Below are 22,500 nucleotides of genomic sequence, written 5' to 3'. Positions count from 1 at the left end.
ATTTACAAAAGGCATTACAAGAGTGTAAAACACTTTATCCTCTCTTAGAGTTGTCAAGGTCAACTTGTCATACTGGTGCTCATCTAGTTTTCGAGGTCAGTATCTCTTTAAGTACCAATTTCCTAATCATTGTACATGTATAAGTACTTATATGAAGATTGTTAAATGATTGTTTTTCTCGTAGGGAAGGCAAAGAGATGCTACAATCAATTATTGGAAAATTAGAAACTCCTAGCAGGGACGGAGATAGCGACCAGTGATCAGTAATTCCCAAAGAAATTCAAACTGCAAGCAAAGCTTCTGTGTGAATGAGACCACAATTGTGTACAACAGACAGAAGTCAGACTACTTAGCCAAGTGCTGGAGCCTCACCAAATCACCAGAAAAACTCACCCGCACTTATCAATTTTTTTCCTTCTGTTTTCATTCTTACATAGGAGCTATTTTGTTCCTTATGATTTACAGTTGTTCCTTATGAAGACCTTATTTTTGTCAGGTCAAACATCAAGTAGGATTTCCATTTGCAAATTTTCTGAGAAATGCGCACAGATTGATCTCATATCGGTGCCACACAGTCCATTAGGACATACAGAGACCCCAGGTGTCTGTATGTCTTAGTATTTTTGACACATTTTGTTAGGTGGTTGTTCCAAAGACCTTCAAGGCCATCATTGTGATGCGAATGACAGAAATTGACCAAGTTTTAGTCAGAGGATTAGAAGAAAGTCATTTGCTGGAAAAAGAGGTGATTTTTTTTTTAAAAAAGATTGTAGTTTGCTAACAAGAGAAATTAACTTCATCAGACCCTTAATAGATAAAAAATTTAATTGCACTCTGTATGGAACATCGAGTCCCCATTTCGACACCGGCCTCGCACAATCGTAGGGTTCACTGGGAGAGAAATGCCGGGACTTTTAATGATAAGAATAGATTACATTCTGAACATTCCATACTTTTTGTGAACCCTCCCCTTCCCTTGGTACCCGCTTGAAATATCTCAGTCTTCCTTTCTTACTGTATGCTGGTTCACTTCTTTGTTGAATGTAGGAACCTTGGCCACAGTCACGGCATGCTGTGTTTAGAAAGGTAATTTAGTTATCACTTTTCGAGCAGTTTTCAATGGCTCTTTTCACGGTTAGTTTTTCTTATTTGCATTACAATGTAATCGAACGTGGATGCGAGGCAATTTCGCGTTAAAACTACAAAATAGCCCGAAATTGCCTTACATAAATGCTAGATTATATTGTAATGCAACTGAGGAAAGCTAACCGTGAAAAGAGCTTTTTGTCGAAAGTAATTAGCGAATTGCTTTGGTTTTGCATTACTTCATTCAGTGATGGGTTCAAAGTTCTCGCGCCATTTTTTCAACCAATCAGAAGTGAAACCAAAACCAATCGTGGCTCGCGCATGCACGTTTTCCCGCGCTTTGTGCCGGCTACATGTAATTAGTTCGATTTTTGATTGGTTTACTGGATTGTCTCCGTGCTTTTTGATTGGCCAAAGTAATTACTTGGTTTTGGTTTTACTACGCTCAATTGAAACTCGCTCTATGAACTCAATTTATAATAAGGAATCAACGAAGTAATTGGGGACACTGTACAGAAATCAAATTAACGCACAGCACATTGTAGGTTGGTTTTTAAGGAGAGGGTAAAACTGGAGAGGGGAAAACCGGGGTGCCCGGAAAAAAACCTCTCGGAGCAGGGGCCCATTTTTCGAAAGTTCCGAAACTTTTCAGGTGTCATAATTCCCCCTTACGAGGGGAGAGGTTTTAAGTCATCAAATTTCACAACTATTTTGCCTTTCGTGATTTTGAAAACATGTTAAAAGAACTGCTTGTAATGGCAGTTTCGTAAATCGCTTTTCGGGACGTTCAAAAAACGGCCCCCATACTCAACGTATATGTGACGCCAATGCAAGTCCGGGGCACATCGGTGGGAGGTGATTGCTCTCACCACTGCACCATCCCTACTCCCTTCCTCATAAAGAGGAAGTCTCAAAAGATGGCGAATTTTACAGTTGTCTTCGGGATTTTGTCCTTGAACAAAAAGATCATTATGGTCTTGATATGACAACACACGTTGACATTATCAAAAAAACGAAATTAGTGAATACAAACAACAAGCCGATTTATGTGCGAGCAATAATTCTTAGCTACAATCCTAGAGGCAACCAGTTAGCTATTTTGGCTATTTACAAAGCGCGGTAGTGTTGAATCCGGGACAACCCGAAACAAATCCCAACCAGAGGTTAGAAAGGGGAATTTATCCCTGGACAACCGCATGCAAACCCAAGGTCCTAATCTCTGGACTACGCCGTGCACCTCCTTTCAAATCAAATTTATTAACCTGCTCCCAGCTATGTGGCTTTATAAAGAAGGATTACCACCCTGATCACCCTGGTCAGAGTCACGGCCTGCTCCCGTCTGACCTTGTAGCTCAGTTCATATAGCAGCTGCGATCTAACCCGAAGGTCGTGGGTTAATTTCCCACCCTGGTCAGAGTTTTTCTCTGTTCTTGTGTGGGCACATTTCCATCAGTAGGGCTAACGCTTACATGAGTAGATACTTAGCACTTCACATTACACTCTAATCAGTTAAGTATGTGGCTTCATAGCTCAGTTGGTAGATAAGTTTTGCAGCAGCATCGCCGAGGTCAAAGGTTCGAATCCCGTTGAAGCCACCTGAATTTTTCAGGTGTCAAAAAGAGACAATTGCTTAAATTGTCCAGCTCAGTGCGAGGATCATATGCCTCCTCTGTAATGCTCCATTGCTACTCTACTACCGATCCCACTGCACAAATTCGAGGCATCCTGGTGAGATGAACGAAATTTTGGTTCATACTATATTTTATTTATCTGTTAAGAATTCTTGTTGTTCAAGAAACGAGAGCTAGTTTCTAAAAAGGCTGAATAAAGAGATAACTGAAGAACAAGATCGTCGCACAAGAATCAAACAGAATAGTGGGAATTTCGATTGGCCTCTGCAACCTGTTTGTAAACTGAGCTCCTTTTAAGAAAGCAGCTGCAAAATTCTTACTGATAAAATAGTTTGGAGCCTTACTGTCAGTAAGTTAGATTACGTGGAAACAACATACTCGATTAAAATGTATGCTCTTGTTTATTTGCGTCGATAACTTGGTTTTATCTCTCCAGAACCCACCTGACTTTTTTTTGGCCATCGCGAAAAAAAAAAAGAAAATGAAAATACAAAATATTTATTGATAATAAAATGAAAATATCGAGCCAAAAAGAGAAAAAAGAAGCCGGTGGATGCAAGTACTTGGTCATTATTGCATTGATAGAACTCGTGCCAGGTAAGGTTCTGTTATGGTGGCATGTGAATTACCGCCTACTACGTCAACACGATACGGTCAATACCATTTTCTTTTATGTCATTAACACTTCCTTTTATGGCAAAAATTACCTCGTTAACCCCAATTTTTTTACTGGTAGGAATTATTCAGAACGCGAGGATGGAACTTGCTGCAGCCAGACCCCCTCTTGCAGCTACAGCTGAATTACAAGGGCACCAGCAACTATATTATTGATATTTATAAGTCGAAAATTGTTCATCCGTTCAGTCCTGGCAACTACTTTAACACTGCTACTTACAACAGAGCCAGAGCGAAGAGAATACCCATGGTGGGTTACAGGGGGAATGGGTATTATGTTTGAAAGAAAACCTTTATCTCGGAAATTCTGCATTAACTTTTGGCATGATTTTTCCCGCCTTTGACTGAGGGGCAGCAAGCTTGAACGGCTAAGAGCTACATCATATGGCAGCCCAGGGAAAATAATGTTAAATGCTAGGGTTTTGCTCAGATAGACCGGAAGGTCTGCCCAGACGGGTGCTGCATATTGAATAACTGATCTAACCAGGCTACAGTATACTTGAACCAAATCCTGGCAGGCCACGCCACATTTCCTTAACACTCTCAATGCGTATAAACGCTTATTAGCTTTTGCAAGGACATATTCACAGTGCTTATTCCAGGAAAGGTCACTAGAAATAAATACACCTAAAAACGTATAGTGACCAACCCTCTCAATTACACGGCCAGATAAACACAGGGGAGTTGCCGGGAAGGGCTGATATTGCAGGAAACTAAATATGATGCACATCGTCACGTTCGTGGGTCTAAATTACTGCTAGTTTTGATAACTTTGCGCGTTTTGCGCGACATATAACAAGCGAAAAGTTGAGGTCAGAATGATAAAACATCTTTGCTTTTGGTGGGGAGATTAATATTGTAGACGAAAACTGTTTGAGTTTAGGTGTACAGTTTCAGCCAAGAATTGTCCCCAAGACTATGAGTAAATACACGCATTTTTTTCCAATTGTAGCACATTTTACATGATAAAAGCAGCAAGATATTCCTTTGCGTGATACTAGTCTTGTTGTAAATGCGGTCCTTAAAATCTGACCATTTCGGCTAGCTATGGCTATTTACAAACTTGGCAGCCTCTAAAGATGCAATCGTGATCCCTACTTTTAAGAGTCCAGGTGTGTGAGGTACTTGTGAAGATACCAGTGCTGTAACTTTGCAATTTTGCGCTTTGCACTAAATGGACGTGCTGTTGGGCGGTTGAGTGCTATAACGTTCACTAAGACACGCCTAATGTTAACAACTCTATCTGTGCCTTAATTCGCTGCTGCTCTTCAAACTGGCGGCAAGTCTTCTGTACAGTAAATAGGCTTCCTGTCTGAAATTAAGTGAATAAAAGCCACATCATGAAGATCATTTTTTAAAGACCTGAAAAGGCTCTAGCATTCATAAACGCTGAGTCTACTCCGTTCTGGAGGAGTCACAAGGATTACCCAATTAAATTAAGATAAGGTTTACGTTATTTATTAATTAAAGAGATGCTTTCATCAGTTTCGCTTCCAAGGGAAACTTTACTCCAACTTAACAATAACTTAAAGTCGGGGACATAATGTTTTAACTAAATTTTAAAAACAGCGTTAACAAATCTGCATGTCATGCTTATGCGTTCAGGTAATATTTTCATAAAATTCTTAGGTGATATAGCAGCTGTCCCGTAAAGTGAATATGTGATTGAAAAAGAAACAAAAACAGAAGCGTTAAATTAGACTTAAGACAGCAGAGGTTTGCTTGCATAGTAAGTATTAGTATATACTCACTCAGTGATCTTGGTGTTTCAGGCAATCTGATTGGTTCGCTATCTCGGAATAATTGAGCATTATTTACTCCCTACGGAGTGAATAATGCTTGATCCAAACAAAACAAAATGGCCGGCGTAAACTCTCCAGCATTTATGAATCGGAAATATTGAGAATATAAGATGATGCTGTGCTACAGAAGACAAAGAAGGCCACAAAATTTGGCCTGAAAGTTTTCAAAGGTAAGAGAAGAGTTCATGCACTTTTGCCAACCAGTGTTTGACTTCGTTTTTCCAGATAATTATTGCTGAAAATTAAACAATCTTCACGCCAACAATTTGTTTCACTCGGAGTAATTCTCTCTTGTAGGGCTGGTCACCCACCAAAACGAATTTCTTAGTGAAATCGAGGAATTAAAAAAATGTTTAGAAAGTTCCACATGGTTGCAAGGAAACAAGACGGGTCATTTTACAACAAACTAACGCTCACCTCAATTAGAGCCACCATTTCATGTGGATCCGTTACCAACTGCACTTTCAATTTCCATTTCAAATGAACCTCAAAAACTTTGATCGAACGGTGAAAATGTTTTAACAAGCAGACTTTCGATTTAGATTGCTGATTTAAACGGTGCTAAATGACCATTTTGCAGTCTGTGACGGGGATTTTAACGAAGGTTATTTAGATTTACAATGTTTGAAGCTTCTGTAAACACTTTCGCGCATGCTTTGTGCCGCTTGCACGTTTTCCACGCGTGAATTGAGATGCCAATTAAATCGACTTTGGACGGTTTTTTCTGCAATTGTTGTTGAGATCACTTCGTGAGTATATACTAAGGGTGCGTTCCTTTGGTATGATCCGAAAACGGCTCACTGATCCAAGATCACTTGGATCGTGGTGCATCAAAGGAACCGAAGAATCCTTTCCCAGAGTAGCTTCATCGGTTCCTTTGATGCACCGTGATCCAAGTGATCTTGGTTCAGTGATCCTTTTTCGGATCATCCCAAAGGAACGCACCCTAAAACAATTATTCTTTTCAATTTTGGCGAAAAGTGGCAGAATATTTACCTCGCCGCTTTGCGGCGCTCGGTAAATATTCTACCACCATTCACCTCGATTTCAAAGAATAATAGTTAAATATTCCTGATAACGCTCCGGTGAATTTGTCTTTCCTGAAGACAAACTCACATGTTTATTGGCACTTGTTGGTACGGTTTTTAGGGCAATCTCACGATCACGATGGGGCACAAAAATCTCACGGTAAACAGATTCACAGGCCGATGAAATCCAATTTCCTTGATTTTTTTTAGTTCTGCCTTGTAAAATTGGTTTTCTGGCGCCAATAGGCCTTTTTGCCACAATTGATCACGTGAGGTTTTTTTTTATAAACACGATGATTCTGCTGGTTTCATGAAATTATTCTTCCAGAAATAAAAAGAGCAGCTCAAAATATGCTTCCATGCCGATTTTCGTAAGTATATCGTTTAAACTGGTGTTGTTACAGTTGAAAGAATTTATAAGGATGTGTGAGACTTGAGACTTGTCGGCGAAATCATTTTAGGTGATCGGTATTTTCCCACGTTAGGGAAATGTGAAATCATTGATCCGTATCCGTTAGACATACTAATATTTAAAAATTTTGAAATAAAACAGTCATTGAAATCTGAAGTAAACTCAAAATTCAATCCATTTATCAAAGAGCATGGGTAAATGGCCGGTAAAAAGTTATTGTGATATATCATGCCAACACAGCGGAACCTCGATTTAACCAAGTAAACAATATTCCTGAGCCTCGTTTATAACAAAAGCACTAAAAATGGATCGAAAGGTATTTTAATACAACGAAAAACAAACAAATCACTCAGTGTTAAATCCTCAGAAACTCTCTTACGCTGGTGCCACCACAATCTTTTTAGTCTCACCTTCTTCATCGTCGTTTTCAACAGGTCCACGAGCTCTTATATTTGGCCTCGTTGTTGTCCAAAAGTAAAAGAAACAAACTGCAAACAAAAACCATCTTGAGATGATTGATAAGCGTCGACGCATGTTTCGAAAGACCTCGTTTGTTTGACACATTCTTCAGTTGAGGAAAAGGCTTGAGCTCCTTAGGCTTTATGAAGTTTTTCATAAACGTGTCTTAATATGCTTCACTTCGGATCACTGCTTTCACTGACTAACTTGACATCACTTTGTTCAGTGCATCAATGATGACACTTTTTTTTTATAAGAATCTTTTTTATAAGAACGTTAAGTCTTTCATAAACGTGTCTTAATATGCTTCACTTCGGATCACTGCTTTCACTGACTAACGTGACATCACTTTGTTCAGCGCATCAATGATGACACTTTTTCTTATAAGAATCTTTTTTATAAGAACGTTAAGGCTAGGAATTTTTTTAACCAAAATTTAAGAACGTGTTAAGAACATTCCTTAGGCTGAGCGTCGATCAAGAACGTTTTATCTTGTTCATTTGTATTTAAAATGAAAGCGTAAAATAAAGGTATGGTGAATAAATGTAAATTAAACCAAATACTTAAGGGCATGATTTGGACTTATTGCATGATGCACACCTAAGGTTTGTAATAATGAGCAGTTCTTATTTATAAGAACCTTTGATAGGTTTCATTGTCATATTGATATACTATAGACCTATTCCATGTAAATTTAAGAACGTTTTAAGATTCACGTCGCCAAAATATAATAGAACGTTCAGCGTCAGCTCCAAAATTAGACGTTCTTATAAACAAAAAAAAGATTGTATACGTTCACGACAGCAGCCTCGAAGGTATTAGCGTCCTGCATTTATATAAGTAATGCTAGGTGCCAAACTCAGTGTTCCAAGCCCTGACGCTTTGTAAGAAACTAAATTAGACTCTTTATTGTAGAATTTCATTATAGTACAGTACATGTTCAATATGCACTGCTCGCAGTTAGCAAAAGCTAGTCGAGGCGAGCAGTGATTGAGAGAACAAGTAGAGAAAGCTACATAGTTGTGTTTTACAAACAAAACATTACAGAACGTATAGGTAAGCAAATAACTAGTGTTCAAAGTATACATACAATCAACTAAGTAAGTATCATCTAAAATCAAATCAATACAAAGTGCAAATATAAGGGCCGATTTACACGATACGATTTTGTCGCATGCGACAAGCTCACGACAGGCCTACGACATGACTTACGATTGTCGCAGCGTTTTAAAACATGTTTTAAAATGCTGCGACATTTTTTCTGACGTACACAACAATCGTAAATCATGTCGTGGGCCTGTCGTAAGCCGTTGTCGCATGCGACAAAGTCGTACCGTGTAAATCGGCCCTAAGAAGCCAGAGAATTAAGATATTTTGTTATTAAGACAAATAAATCGATATAGTCATTTTCTTCTGAAAGTCTTAGGATATTGTGGATTTGATTTTAAAATTGGTTTTGAATAGATGACAGTTTTCACGAAGTAAACTATTCCACATTTTTACACCATTTCTTGAAAAGGATGTAATTTTTTGTCAAGTCTTGGGGGTTCATCAAAATCCTGAGTGTGCGTGCATCTAATTAGGGTCAATCCTGGACATATTAAAGGGCCTGTGTCACGATAAAGCGCATGTGTGAGCTTGATTGACAACCACACAATTTTCAACCAATAGAAATCTTCACACGACGCGCGCGAGATGAGATATTCATCGTTCGATGTATCGTGGAAATAAAATGGCGAAGCACAAGCAGTGTTTCCGCAGACCCCTTAGGAGAAAAACGTAAGGAAACTCGATGAAATTGTTTCGGGCAAAAATGTGAACCATTTGTGAAATTTCCAGGCCTTTTTCTCAATGGAATTCTTCACTTGTCATGCTACAGAGCCTCGAGTGTTCTGCAGTTGAACGTCAGGGATGACCGTGGAAAACTGTAGGAAAAATATCTATCTTACACAGAGACTTGCATATGTGGAACAGGGACGAAAACACGCATGAAACAAGGTAGGCGATAATATATGTTCAACACTCTTTTTTCACAGCGATTGCGGTTTCGGGCAGGCCGAACAGACAAGCTGAGTTGTTTATCAAGGCCTGTTAACCGGTAGTACTCGAGCTCCGATGCGATTTTCTCAATTTGAAAGTGCTAGTAAAAAACAGGTGTCGCTGATGTGCCTCAGGGAAATCAAGAACATTTGATGAGCGAGGAAGAAAAGAATCAGAAGAAATCAAACATTCAGAATGTACAATCAGTGATGAATACACGCCATATTAGAAAATCTCCATGCATTCAAATATATTTTGGTTGCTTTACTTGCAGTAACTTGTTCTGCCAAATCACCTGTATAATGTCAATTTCACCGTTCGGCTGATAAGCATATCACGTTTCACGATTTCTCCAAAAAAAAAAAACGTTCCTAGCCAGTTGTGACTAGTCAAAAATTTATGGAAGTCTTTGTGGGGAGTTCTCTTCTATGTATGTACATCATAAAATCAATAATTTTTGAGGGCAGGACTTCTTTCACGGAATTGCAATGTACCACATTAATAAATAGTCTCTTTCCCTAGGAGTTGATAAATATGGCATGGAAACTGGCCATAAAGGCACTACAGAAGGGAGTGGGAAGCATGGATTATGATGATTGCCTTCTTATGGAACAAGATGAAAATGCCTCTGACCATGAAGATGCCAGCACCTGACTTGTGGATGTACCATAGTCAAGTGGACAACCTACATTTGTATTGATCTATTTCATGCCTTCCAAATAAAATGTTCTTCTGTTTTAGCTAATGAGCCTTTCTATTCTTGCTATGACAAGCAACTTTCAAAAGAATATTAAAAATGAGGGAAGTTGGTGTAATTAACATATTAAAAATACAAAAAACTGTAGAGGTGGTCGCCATTTACGAAACTGGTCTACTGACCAAAAGCCAGTTCCTGAATTGGGCAAATAAGGTAATTGCCGTACTACAGGTGTATGAGCCAGGACATCAAAAACAAAGGATGTGGGGATGCAACTGTATTTCACAAGCAAGGCACTTTTGAAAACTCTGTTTGAACACAATATTTATACATCCTAGATACACAAGGTGACTGCCCTTGGAAGAAGGAAGAGGAAAGTTGTTCCCTCTTCTGTGTGCGTGTACTTTGTACTAGAAGACACTATCCCCTAAGCAACAGGTGTTTAGATGGGTTTGCGAAATGTCTAAATGTTGGGAAGTAATAGCAGACAAAACCGCTGACAGTGTGTGGTTTTTCAGTAAAGGGAACCTCTACTCCCACATAAAAATATCAGGAAATCTCAGGATCCCCTCTTTTAATAATTATTTTCAGCATACCATCACCCCCAATAACTGACTTGTTTTAGTTGCCTTGTTGTGAAACTTTGGTTTAGGATAAAAACTATTTTTAAAGGCAATTTAGATTTCTTCTGGTTTAGACTGACTTAAACTTTTGCAAGAATGGAAATTTTCTTAGAATAATAATTAATGCTTTGACATCTTCAAATAATTTGATGCAGACATGTATATGAACAATAATAAAATTTGATTTTGCTTGTCTGTCATCTGTATTCACATGTCACTCTCAACACCACTTTTTACAATAACTGTCAATTTCCCAATATCACGGCACTGAATTGGAATTTCCATTTCTTGTATTTACATTGTTTTTTTTTTTCACTGTAGTTTAAATTATTTCAGTTTGCAAAAGCTATGCAATAAAATTGCCATGTACAAAACCACACAAAAAGAAATCACATCAGGAGACAAAATTCTAAAGTTATACAATATAATTATTACCATGAGACAAAACTCCAACAACGATTTCGAAGCTACAATGTGTAATGTATGGTCAGCCCTTATCTTGGGTTAAAAACTGTCAAGTCATGCACTGTATATCTTGTCCTGGTTTCAAAGCTGGCTTAGTGCTACACGTCACAATGACCCCACAAAACTTGGAGAGAAAAACAGTTAAAATATAATTATTACTTCAAGTTACTACCAAAACTGAAGCAAAAAGGCAAGGCCTATTAGCTTGACTTGAGCCATTCCATTGACACCTGACTGTTAGTAATTTCATCACTGCAACACGTTATTGTGAGGGCATTTATGTCTTTCCTAGTTTTACAGTAGCTGAAAGGTTTGCATTTAAATCTCTATGAGCTGCTTATTTGTGAAAATCTGTTTCTGCATCTTGCCAGGAGCTCATGAGCTGGAAGAGGTTCACTTTCAACAATTGTTGGAGAAATGATTCTGGGATTGTCAGGTTCCAGCCAGACTTCACGAGTGATTAAATAATCGTCCTCATCAATGCAAAGTTTAAAATTTTTCCACCAGCATCCAAATATATCCACAATCTTTGGACACCTTTAACATCCTCACGTCCCAAGATTTTGTTCTCTGGTTGTATTTTCTTGCAATGATGGTGTCAGCATGATCCTCAGTGGTGGAAAATGAAAAGCCATTATGATACCAGTAATTCCAATCAAGGGTAGTCAACTTTTTCCTTGCTCTGTGAACTTGTTCCCTAGAAAAAAGGTTATGGGCCAGCAAATATGAAAAGACAAGAAAATTATTAATAATTGCTATCAACAGTAATCACTAGTTACAATATTCCACTACTGTTACATTCAGCTGATGAACCTAGGCCTGGACAGTGATTGACTGCCAAGGGTCGGTGATTATTCATTTGAGGTAACCCTCTATGCCATAATTCCTTTTGTAAGCCAAACAGTTCTGCCAGTTGGTACCAATTGGGGAGTCAGGGTGGTTTAGTGGTCATCAACCGTGCCTCCCACCTCTGTGACCCGGGTTCAACTCTGGCCTTGGGTCGTATGTGGGCTGAGTTTCAGTCGATCTCAATCTGACTCCGAGGGTTTTTCTCCGGGTACTCCGGTTTTCCTCCCTCCTCAAAATCGACTCCCGGCCTATTCCATCAGGCTGTGGTGCTGTGCTCCGAGGTCATACCTGGGTCGTGTTCAGGGGCCGAGCGCCTAGCCGGCAGCACAGCTCCTTCGGTCCGACCTCGTTGAGCTGCGCCCTTCGTAATTCAGTCTCCGACTGCGAGAAAGGGCGATTAGCAGATCAGATATTATTATTATTATAATTGCAAACATCGACTAAACAACAACCCATGAGTTACTGAACTACTAGAGTCAACCTGCAGTGTCCTTTAAAGTTTTCAACAATGAACATACCCATACTTCATGACAACATATTTCTTCATTTACAGTATTAATTAGGGACTTTAAGCAAATCGCTACGGCTGGCGCTAGTACGGCTGCCGGAAGTAAATTTCTCCCAAAATGAAACACTGCGCATGTACGTCGGTTGCATCCAGCCGTAGTGTGAAATCTGACTACGTGAGTCGCGGTGTTTTGCCGTAGTGGCTACTACGTCGGGTTTATTTCGCTTCTCTGGCCCTTTTCAACGGACATCTCGGCATTTTAAGAATTCTGTTGGATACTATATCCTTTAAAGTCAATTTAAGTCAAGGATTGTGTCAAGGTTGCCTCTCATAAGCTTGTAAATCCGTACAATGAACTTACGATAAGTTTTGGCAAAGGTGTTGGAATGGCGAAGTGAGTTCAGCACGCGGTTGTTTTTCCTCGGTTAAGTTTGCTTTGAGGATTTAGTGAAGATGTTTTATATCTGGATACTATACGATGCTATTTTGCTTCTTTGAGTATAGATACATGTGTCTTTTTCACTCGATATTCTTTGAGATATTTGTCTCTGAAATTGTATATTTCATCCATCAAATTATTGTTATTGTACAAGGTGTATAGCATTTGCTTTTGCTCAGAAATAATCTATTCGTCCTAGCATGGCGAACAACGGCCATCGTCCTTTCAGCGAAGCCATTTGAAGGTAAGAAAGTAAATAAAAGAGATTTTAAACACCTTTAGCCCATGTTTCCTTGTATTTTGCTTTGCTAAACTTAAAATTTAGCAGACCACCGAGACGTAGTCTCCCCAGACCTTTTCAGTCACGGCAGCCGTAGTAGCACCATCCGTAGTGACTTGCTTAAACTCCCTAATAACTATCATCATACTGCTGTGGTCATCATTGTTGATAATTATGTATAAAACTTGCATGAAGGGAATTCTCATTGACATGTGTACATCAGAGACATACTGTTTGCACATTCCAAAGGACCAGTATGCCAAAAGTGATCCGTGCTTACACAAATAGTTTTACCAGGTGGTGACTAGAAATGAACGCAACTTACTGATTATTATTATTATTATTATTTAATTATTATTATTATTTGTAAAATTTATCATCAACATGATACATCTTGCATAGTGTATTCAATTGCTTGATAGAGTATTAGTTGCATAGTGTATTTCAAAATACTTGATCAAAAATGTTACCTGTACTCTGTGCCAAAAGGTAGCTAAATGACTGGCAAATGAATGTACCGGTAAATTGGCTTTCAAATGATGCGAAATAAACTGAGCAGATCTATCATGCTTGACCCTACTCTAATGAGAAAAAAATAGCACAAAAAAAAAAAATTCGGCCCTTCTTTTTTACCAAACAAAAATTCTCATCTACCGTGGGCTTCAACAGCTAAATCGAGACGCTTCAAAGCTGAAGCCAATTGCTCCTACACTGGAAGCCATCATTCCATGATATGGCAACTGAACTGACGGATAAAAAACACGAATAGCAAAATAAAACGCACACGAAGCTGACGACAAAGAATCATAGTGCTAAAGGGAAACCAATAATCAGTGTAAATACTAACCCCATTCTTCGTCTCATCTCCAAGGACAAAAGATGTTGTGTGAAGGCCGTGTCAGTGGAATCGACGCATATACACTTTATTTTTTTCCAGCTTTCATGGACATCTTTCGCTATATAAAGCTTTCGATGTGCCTCCTCCCATCTCCTATTCCTTGTCTTCTTTATTTGGATTCAAGGCGGCTACGAGGTGTAAGAACCTTTCGACCCGAGCCCCTTCGCCTGATCCGGCTTTCGTGGACATGAATTTTATCTACACAGATCCCAAAAACTAACACAATATGCCGTCAAAGTCCTTCGTATATTACCAAACTGAAGTTTAGAAATGTTATTACAACTTTGGCACGTCTCACTGTGTCGATTAAACAGGATTTCCGTAATTGATACTGGCTTTGAAAAAAGAACCGTCGGGTCAAAAATCAAACAGCCGCACATGCGCAATAGAGTGCCACAGGCCCTTTAAGTGGAGTCACCTCTTGAAGATGACCTTGCTTTGTGTGGAACGGAAGGCTTGCTTGGCTTTAGATATACAGTACAGAAAATCGAGAGGAAGAAAACGAGAAGAAAGAAAGTAGGGTACCGCACGAGAAGTACATTAGGCGGAGGGCACGTTTTTGGAGAATAAGAATTTTGCTTCCATGAGTCTTGGCGGTTCGGCGCCACGCGACTATGCCATACAATACATAAGGCTGAATAGGTGAGATGTGCATGCGATATAAAAGTATATGGGGTACGAAATGTCTTAATCAATCAATAATGCCAATTTTTAAACTTATTTTTGACGCTAAGTGGACAATGTGGTATTTCCACGAGAAATTTTCATCAATCAGCAGACCTGGATATTTGACATAATTTTTGCGTTCTAAGGAAATATATGGCCTATATGTGTTGGTGTGATAATCAAATCCTTTCAAGTTAACTTCGTATGATAGAGAGGATATTACATGGCTGTGCGTGGATACGAATTTTATCTTCGAGTGCTGCAAGTATCTCTCACGAGTAAGCGATACTTTCAGCACGAGAAGATAAAATTCGTGTCCCCAAGCGGCCATGTAATGTTCTGTTTATTTTATAGATACTGATGAAATTTCCACGTAAAAGACAACTTTTTTTAGTCATTTTCGAAACAGCAAAAAGTTGTCATCTATCGCAAAATGCGTGTCACAGAAATGTGATGAAACTCGGATATAAAGTTATAAAAGAGAAATAAAGACAATAATGAGTCGTCTTTTCTTACGCTTCGGATCAACTTCTGGACTCTTTACTTCATTTTTTGCGGGAGCTAAGTTAATGTTAAAGACGCCTCCAGTTATGTAATTTCCGTGAAACATCGTTTGGAGCCTATTCTCATTAAAGCAATTCACATCCAAGGTAGATGAAGTGGTAGACGTTGAAGCGATTCGATGCTCAGCCAGGGGTTGCGCTGTCAAGTTGTTTTCGGTCTGTGCGATGCTGATAGCGGCTTTGGTTGCCGAGGAAGGAATACGTGAAATACTTTCCATTTGCTTTTCTCGTAGAGAAATGTAATTGTTAACTGACTGTAAGTTTTTATGCCCCTTTATTATTTGAATTATCTGGTTGGAAGGAACTCCACTGTCCTGCAGTTTTTGAACTAAATTTTTTTCGACCACTGTGGTTTGTTTTACCTGAAATTCCCGCCGCTTATGTCATGTCTTTCATGATATTGTTTAACATGTTCACTCCCATTGGTTGTGCTTTTAACCAGTTTTTTCCTTCCATTGATTCATGAGTTTCTGTTTTAAAGTAATTTACAGAAAAATAGAAACTTGAATCCGGTTCTAGCATGGATGGTGGTCGTTTTTCTTTGTACATCTTGTAAACGTGCACCGCATCACGATCGACAGAAATGGCATCGTTGTTGGCTTACATTCGCGGCTTGATTGGCCGTTGATTCCGTGGATCCTCTCCCGTTCGAGTTCAAAGTACTCGCGATATTCTTTATAATCACTGTCAGTTTTTAAAAAGATGTCTCCCCATCGGAGTTCGTTTTGTTCCTTACATCCGCGAAGGCCAAAGTGAATCTTGTTGTATAGCCACACCGTATTTAACAGAGCTTTGCGGTGAACTTAATCCAAGCAACTTTTTGGCATGCAAATGGAATCTCAATTTTGACGTCCGTAAGAGCCGTTTTGGCTTTTGGTCTGTTCCCGAGTCCATGCCGCTTGAGTTCCTTTTGTTTCGCCTTCAACGCGTCTCTTTTTTTTTTTAAATCACTGTCTTTGAGGATGGTTTTGCCGTAACTGTAGCGACTCAAATGGCGTTCAACACTAGCCAAAATTCCGCGGAGCGATGACGGTTCATAATCTTTTCCAGTCTTGGTCCTTGTAGCTAAAACAAACTGGCTCAAGTAGCCGTCTAATTGAGTTGGAGGAATTTTCTCTGATTTCGTGGCGCTCTTCTACCAGAAACTTTTTGACTAATTTTAAGTCGTACAAGGTCTTTTTTTAGTGTTTGCATTTTCTTCCTCCTCAATGAATTTTTCAACATCACAGTTCCAAGACTTAGGCAAATCTTCCTGGATGTTCTTCAAGCTCGAAAAAAATATCGATGTGAAAATTTGGCAGCTCATCGAGAAAGTCGTCCTCGCACCTCGAGGCCATTTTGTGAATGAAATTTCAAATGAACCGGCCGCGCGCCTGAGCGGGAAGCTCTATTGTAATTGAGTAATCATGTTGGTAACCACGGCCACACCAATATCCTCACACGTGAAAGATAAAAATATTATCTTCACTGCGGGCGGTGAAGATATAATTTTTTAGTAAAAGGAGAAATCCTGGTATTTCATAATTATCTATATAATAAAATCAACTACTTTCAATATGATAATCAAAAAACTGAAATTATTTTTGACGCTAAATGGACAATGTGGTATTTCCACGAGAGAATTTCATCAATCAACAGACCTGGATATATAACCAGAAAATATATGTGTTGGTATGATAATTAAATACTTTCAAGTTAACTTCGTAACTTAACTTTCGAGCTTCCTTAAGGTCCCACAGAATTTATAAACTAGGTTTGTGAGACGGGGCCAACGAAGAGACTGACCTGAAGGTCTCAACCTATTTGCAGATGTAGTTACAGAAGTGAACGTTCTCCTCAGTTATTTTAAGTTCCTGAGGTTTGGTCCCGCCGGCGATCTATCATGGGGTACGTAGTTCGATGTGCAACCAAGCCTGTTGGAGACAGCAGAGCTATAAAGTAGTAATTTGAACTGAAAGGCATGGGTCTATTCTCGATTTTACGACAAACTGCTTTGCATTCCCGTTTTCAAAGAAATGTTGCATTGCAAAACAGTTTTTGACATAAAATCGAGAATAGACACCTGACTTGATTGATTGATTGATTGATCAGTTTATTTACCCCTCTTGCAGCTACAGCTGAATTACAAGGGCACCAGCAACTATATTATTGATATTTATAAGTCGAAAATTGTTCATACGTTCAGTCCTGGCAACTACTTTAACACTGATATTTACAACAGAGCCAGAGCGAAGAGAATACCCATGGTGGGTTTCAGGGGGAATGGGTATTATGTTTGAAAGAAAACCTTTATCTCGGAAATTCTGCATTAACTTTTGGCATGATTTTTCCCGCCTTTGACTGAGAAGCAGCAAGCTTGAACGGCTAAGAGCTACATCATATGGCAGCCCAGGGAAAATAATGTTAAATGCTCTCTAGATCTTTTGCATCAATTCTAGGGTTTTGCTCAGATAAACCGGAAGGTCTGCCCAGACGGGTGCTGCATACAGTCAACTCCCGTTATAGCGGACACCCTCGGCACCGCGATTTGGTGTCCGTAATTGCGAGAGTCCGTAATAGCGGGGTGCGAGAAAATTTTTATTTTGGTTTCCTACTGTACTGAAGTACAGTAATCTACATTTCTAAAAAAATTATTTTCAACGAAAAACCTGAAAATCAGCTATTGATTGCATCAGCTATCACATTGCCTTAAAATATCGTTCCAATCGGCTCTGTGTACTTCTCCTTTGAATTGCAACTTCCCCCGCTTTGTCACTCACTCGTGGGTGCGAGGCCACCATGCTTACAAGGACATTTTCAAGCCTGTTATTGGTACCACGCTCACTTTACAGCGGGAAGCGGAAAATGCAAAAGATCCACCGGTTGTTACTATTGTAGAATATACTGGACGCATTGTTGGCCATATTTCATTAGGTTTATCGAGAATTGTGTCATCTTTTTTAAAAAGGGCTAACCACAAGGCTAAAGCAGAAATCTGTGGAAAACGGATCAATCGAGGATCTGGCTTGGGACTGGAAATTCCAATTATTTATAAGATTTACGGTAGAAGGAAATATTTGGACAGACTGGACGAACTTATTCATGGCAGCGAGACTGCAAAGAGGGCCTGCAAAGAGAAAAAGATGAAGGAATTTTGATTGATGGACAGAAGAAGCGGAAATCGACCAAAAAAGACAAAGGCAGTCTCAAAAAGCAAAAGAAATAGACTTGATATGTCTGCAAATATTCCAAGATGCTGCTCGGTGTCCGCTATAACGAGAGAGAAAACAATAAAATTGTGACGTTGGGACCGAATAAAGTGTCCGTAAGTCCGTACTAGCGAGAGTCCGCAATAGCGGGAGGTTTATTTCAGTCAAACGTTTGTAACTTTCGCCGAGGATTTTGCTGCTGTCCGTAATACCGGGGTGTCCGTAATAGCGAAGTGTCCGCAAGGCGGGATTTGACTGTATTCAATAACTGATCTAACCAGGCTACAGTATACTTGAACCAAATCCTAGCAGGCCACGCCACATTTCCTTAACACTCTCAATGCGTATAAACGGTTATTAGCTTTTGCAAGGACATATTCACAGTGCTTATTCCAGGAAAGGTCACTAGAAATAAATACACCTAACATCTCTCAATTACACGACCAGATAAACACAGGGGAGTTGCCGGGAAGGGCTGATATTGCAGGAAACTAAATATGATGCACATCGTCACGTTCGTGGGTCTAAATTACTGCTAGTTTTGATACCTTTGCGCGTCTTGCGCGACATATAAAAACCGAAAAGTTGAGGTGAGAATGATAAAACATGTTTGCTTTTGGTGGGGAGATTAATATTGTAGACAAAAACTGTTTGAGTTTAGGTGTACAGTTTCAGCCTAGAATTGTCCCGAAGACTATAAGTAAATACACGCAGTTTTTTCCAATTGTAGCACATTTTACATGATAAAAGCAGCAAGATATTCCTTTGCGCGATACTAGTCTTGTTGTAAATGCAGTCCTTACAATCTGACCATTTCGGCTAGCTATGGCTATTTACAAACTTGGCAGCCTCTGAAGATGCAATCGTGATCTGTACTTTTAAGAGTCCAGGTGTGTGAGGTACTTGTGAAGATACCAGTGCTGTAACTTTGCAATTTTGCGCTTTGCACTAAGTGAAGGTGCTGTTGGGCGGTTGAGTGCTATAACGTTCACTAAGACACGCCTAATGTTAACAACTCTATCTGTGCCTTAATTCGCTGCTGCTCTTCAAACTGGCGGCAAGTCTTCTGTACAGTAAATAGGCTTCCTGTCTGAAATTAAGTGAATAAAAGCCACATCATGAAGATCATTTTTTTAAAGACCTGAAAAGGCTCTAGCATTCGTAAACGCTGAGTCTACTCCGTTCTGGAGGAGTCACAAGGATTACCCAATTAAATTAAGATAAGGTTTACGTTATTTAGTAATGAAAGAGATGCTTTCATCAGTTTCGCTTCCAAGGAAAACTTTACTCCAACTTAACAATAACTTAAAGTCGGGGACATAATGTTGTAACTAAATTTTAAAAACAGTGTTAACAAATCTGCATGTCATACTTATGCGTTCAGGTAAAATTTTCATAAAATTCTTAGGTGATATAGCAGCTGTCGCGTAAGGTGAATATGTGATTGAAAAAGAAAACAAAAACAGAAGCGTTAAATTAGACTTAAGACAGCAGAGGTTTGCTTGTATAGTAAGTATTACCATATACTCACTCAGTGATCTTGGTGTTTCAGGCAATCTGATTGGTTCGCTATCTCGGAGTAATTGAGCATTATTCACTCCCTACGGAGTGAATAATGCTTGATCCAAACAAAACAAAATGGCCGGCGTAAACTCGCCAGCATTTATGAATCGGAAATATTAAGAATATAAGATGATGCTGTGCTACAGAACACAAAGAAGGCCACAAAATTTGGCCTGAAAGTTTTCAACGGTAAGAGAAGAGTTCTTACTTTTGCCAACCAGTGTTTGACTTCGTTTTTCCAGATAATTATTGCTGAAAATTAAACAATCTTCACGCCAACAATTTGTTTCACTCGGAGTAATTCTCTCTTGTAGGGTTGGTCGCCCACCAAAACGAAGTTCTTAGTGAAATCGAGGAATTAAAAAAATGTTTAAGAAAGTTCCACATGGTTGCAAGGAAACAAGACGGGTCATTTTACAACAAACTAACGCTCACCTCAATTAGAGCCACCATTTCATGTGGATCCGTTACCAACTGCACTTTCAATTTCCATTTCAAATGAACCTCAAAAACTTTGATCGAACGGTGAAAATGTTTTAGCAAGCAGACTTTCGATTTAGATTGCTGATTTAAACGGTGCTAAATGACCATTTTGCAGTTTGTGACGAGGATTTTAACGAAGGTTAGATTTGCAATGTTTGAAGCTTCTGTAAACACTTTCGCGCATGCTTTGTGCCGCTTGCACGTTTTCCACGCGTGAATTGAGATGCCAATTAATTCGACTTTGGATGGTTTTTTCTGCAATTGTTGTTCAGATCACTTCTTGAGTATATACTAAGGGTGCGTTCCTTTGGTATGATCTGAAAACGGCTCACTGATCCAAGATCACTTGGATAGTGGTGCATCATAGGAACCGAAGAATCCTTTCCCAGAGTAGATTCATCGGTTCCTTTGATGCACCGTGATCCAAGTGATCTTGGATCAGTGATCCTTTTTCGGATCATCCCGAAGGAACGCTTCCTAAAACAATTATTCTTTTCAATTTTGGCGAAAAGTGGCAGAGTATTTACCTCGCCGCTTTGCGGCGCTCGGTAAATATTCTACCACTATTCACCTCGATTTCAAAGAATAATAGTTAAATATTCGTGATAACGCTCCGGTGAATTTGTCTTTCCTGTAGACAAACTCACATGTTTATTGGCACTTGTTGGTACGGTTTTTAGGGCAATCTCACGGTCTCTCGATGTGGCACAAAAATCTCACGGTAAACAGATTCACAGGCCGATGAAATCCAATTTCCTTGACTTTTTTTAGTTCTGCCTTGTAAAATTGGTTTTCTGGCGCCAATCGGCCTTTTTGCAACAATTGATCACGTGAGGGTTTTTTTTATAAACACGATGATTCTGCTGGTTTCATGAAATTATTCTTCCAGAAATAAAAAGAGCAGCTCAAAATATGCTTCCATGCTGATTTTCGTAAGTATATCGTTTAAACTGGTGTTGTTACAGTTGAAAGAATTTATAAGGATTTGTGAGACTTGAGACTTGTCGGCGAAATCATTTTAGGTGATTGGTATTTTCCCACGTTAGGGAAATGTAAAATCATTGATCCGTATCCGTTAGACATACTAATATTTAAAAATTTTGAAATAAAACAGTCTTTGAAATCTGAAGTAAACTCAAAATTCAATCCATTTATCAAAGAGCATGGGTAAATGGCCGGTAAAAAGGTTTTGTGATATATCATGCCAATAAAGCGGATCCTCGATTTAATCAAGTAAACAATATTCCTGAGCGTGGTTTATAACAAAAGCATTAAAAATGGATCGAAAATTACTTTAATACAACGAAAAACAAACAAATCACTCAGTGTTAAATCCTCAGAAACTCTCTTACACTGGTGGCACCACAATCTTTTTACTCTCACCTTCTTCATCTTCGTTTTCAACAGGTCCACGAGCTCTTATATCTCGCTTCGTTGTTGTCCAGAAGTAAAAGAAACAAAATGGAAACAAAAGCCATCTTGAGATGATTGATAAGCGTCGACGCATGTTTCGAAAGACCTCGTTTGTTTGACACATTCTTCAGTTGAGGAAAAGGGTTGAGCTCCTTTAGGCTTTGTGAAGTTTTTCATAAACGTGTCTTAATATGCTTCACTTCGGATCACTGCTTTCACTGACTAACGTGACATCACTTTGTTCAGCGCATCAATGATGACAATTTTTTTTATAAGAATCTTTTTTATAAGAACGTTAAGTCTTTCATAAACGTGTCTTAATATGCTTCACTTCGGATTACTGCTTTCACTGACTAACGTGACACCACTTTGTTCAGCGCATCAATGATGACACTTTTTTTTATAAGAATCTTTTTTATAAGAACGTTAAGGCTAGGAATTTTTTTAACCAAAATTTAAGAACGTGTTAAGAACATTCCTTAGGCTGAGCGTCGATCAAGAACGTTTTATCTTGTTCATTTGTATTTAAAATGAAAGCGTAAAATAAAGGTATGGTGCATAAATGTAAATTAAACCAAATACTTAAGGGCATAATTTGGACTTATTGCATGATGCACACCTAAGGTTTGTAATAATGAGCAGTTCTTATTTATAACAACCTTTGATAGGTTTCACGGTCATATTGATATACTATAGACCTATTCCATGTAAATTTAAGAACGTTTTAAGATT

The 22,500-nt window shown here is 38.9% G+C and overlaps 1 protein-coding gene and 1 pseudogene across 1 annotated transcript in view; one reads left to right on the top strand and one right to left on the bottom strand.

Moving 5' to 3' along the window:
- The window catches only part of LOC137991573 (mediator of RNA polymerase II transcription subunit 27-like), a 16,098-nt pseudogene extending 12,423 nt beyond the window's left edge, over positions 1 to 3,675 (top strand).
- A 13,715-nt stretch (positions 3,676 to 17,390) lies between these two features.
- LOC137992909 (TNF receptor-associated factor 2-like) overlaps positions 17,391 to 22,500 on the bottom strand; it is a 48,600-nt gene continuing 43,490 nt past the window's right edge. The window contains exon 10 of the mRNA XM_068838473.1: positions 17,391 to 19,399. The gene's annotated coding sequence lies outside the window, so the exon portion shown is untranslated. The remainder of the gene's footprint in view (positions 19,400 to 22,500) is intronic.

This window comes from Montipora foliosa, chromosome 2 (assembly GCF_036669935.1).
Source record: "Montipora foliosa isolate CH-2021 chromosome 2, ASM3666993v2, whole genome shotgun sequence".
NCBI classification, from domain to species: Eukaryota; Metazoa; Cnidaria; class Anthozoa; order Scleractinia; family Acroporidae; genus Montipora; species Montipora foliosa.
This window is presented reverse-complemented; position numbering and strand designations above follow the sequence as displayed.